Raw genomic sequence first — 2,172 nt, 5'->3', positions numbered from 1 at the left:
TGGCCCAGGCTGCTGGGATGAGCAGAGGCACCGCAGAGCGTGTGGTCTCTGCAGAGCTTCCCCTTCTCCTGCAGGATGTCTCCCTGCTCTGTGCGTGCTAGGCCAGGCTTGGGATGGAACCGGGTAGCGGCAGTGAAGCCTACCTGCTGCTGGATCGCATGGGGCGGGGGCCCCCCCACAGGGTGTGTGGACTCTACAGAGCTTCTATCTCTCTTGCTGGATGACTCTGTGCTCTGTACACATTGGGCCGGGCTGCTGGATTGTGCGGCAGCAGCATGGACTCTGTGGGGTTCCCGCCTCCCCTGCCAGACGTCTCCCAGCTCTGTGTGAACTGGGCTGGGCTGGGAATGAAGCCGGGTGGTGGCGGTGATGCCTACCTGTTGGATCACGCAGTGGCGGCCCCGCAGGGCGTGTGTACTCCGCGGAGCTTCTGTCTCTCCCGCTGGACGTCTCCCTGTCTCGGCCACGGGTTGAGTCACTTCCAGCTCCAGGGATGGATGGGTGGGGGCGGGGGATCAGAAGCCGCGGTCACCGCTGCAGCCCGCTCCCCGCAGTCCTCAGGAGCTCCGCGGAGCCAGGAGCCCTGGAGCGGAGGGCTGCAGACTTTCCCGCCACCAGGCTGGCGAGAGAGCCTCACGATAAAATTTTGGTAATAAAATTATTCATAAACACACCCATAATCTTCAAACCCAGAGAAAACCATTATTTTCAACTTTGTGCACATCCTATCAGAACAATTATGCAGGCATGAATTTTAACAGCTTCATATTGAATGCATTTTCAACTATTATATAATTAACATTATGTCATAATTTTTTTTCCCCACAGCTGGCCTGTACGGGGATCTGAATGCTTGACCTTCATGTTAAAGGCTGTGCCCTAAACAGCTGAGCTAACAGGACAGCCCTCATAAAACATTCTTTACATTTAAAAACATTGTGTTTTAATAACTGCATAGTATGCATTAAATGGATATAACAAAATTTAATGGGGTGTTTGATTATTTCCAATTTCTCACAATCATAAACAATCTTTCAGTGAACATTCTTGTATTGGATCTTGTTGCTGAACCATAACTTTCCTAAGATAAAGGTCTAGAAAAGGAACTGCTGGATAAAAAAATGTTTAAGCACCAGAGGGAGCTGTTCACCTATGGGATTCCCATGGGCAGTGTTTTGTTTTCTTAAAATAAACCCTTGCCCTCTGACTTAGCAGTTTCAGCTTTGCAAGACAAAAGTGCAAAACTCCCAGGGTAGACAATTCCTAAACAATAGCTGGCACCTATTAACAGAGTTCCTAGTCTTTGAAACCCCACTTCATCCCCTACATCCTTTAATGAGGAGAATTGGTGTTAAGTCCCAGGGCCTTGCTATGTGGAAATGCTGGCACTACCACTGCGCAGGTTCTGTCATTTAGGTAAGAATGGCCCCACCAATCAATGCACCATGCTCACCCTGACCCCAGTGATTGGCTCAAGGATGGCCTACCACCCACACCAGACCAATGAGAGCTCCACCCAGGACCTGCTGAAAGTGTGGAGAAAGAGTTGCTGCTTTTACAGGGATTGTTGATGTGGTCATACAGCATCACACTGAAAAGCATGGGCTTTAGAGTTTGAACTTGAACTGGAATCTCTTCTTCCTCACTTGCTGGTCATGTGACCTTTCTGAAATTTCTTAATATCTCTGAGATTTTGCTTCCTTATCTGTGAACTGGGGCAATAATAATTTCTGCCTTACAGGGTTGTGTGTTCATATGATGTAAAACACTAAGCTCTGAGCCTGGTACATACAGATCATTCCATGATGTTGGTGGGCTGTTATGACACGGTCCACACCCTGAGATGTGGAGGTAGCAAGCTTCCATCCTGCCAAGCCTGTTAGTCCACAGAACTATTGCTGTCTCACCAAATATATATACAAGTGTACTTCAAAAAGTTCATGGAAAAATAGAATTGAAAGATAATACGAATCTTTCCATGAACTTTTTGAAGTACCTTCATATGTGTCCTTTTCCACTCTATCAATCATCTATCTATATATCTATGTAGCTGAACATACAAATGAGGCACCACCAGATATTGGCCATTACCTGGGATCTTCTGGGAAACTCCCTATTTCAAATATTTGATCCAGTCGACAGAAAAGTTGCAGCTGCTTCTTTTTTTTTTTT

This window comes from Galeopterus variegatus, unplaced genomic scaffold (genome assembly GCF_000696425.1).
Source record: "Galeopterus variegatus unplaced genomic scaffold, G_variegatus-3.0.2 Scaffold3676, whole genome shotgun sequence".
Classification (NCBI taxonomy): domain Eukaryota; kingdom Metazoa; phylum Chordata; class Mammalia; order Dermoptera; family Cynocephalidae; genus Galeopterus; species Galeopterus variegatus.
The sequence above is the reverse complement of the archived record's forward strand: the minus strand, read 5'-3'. Positions refer to the sequence as shown.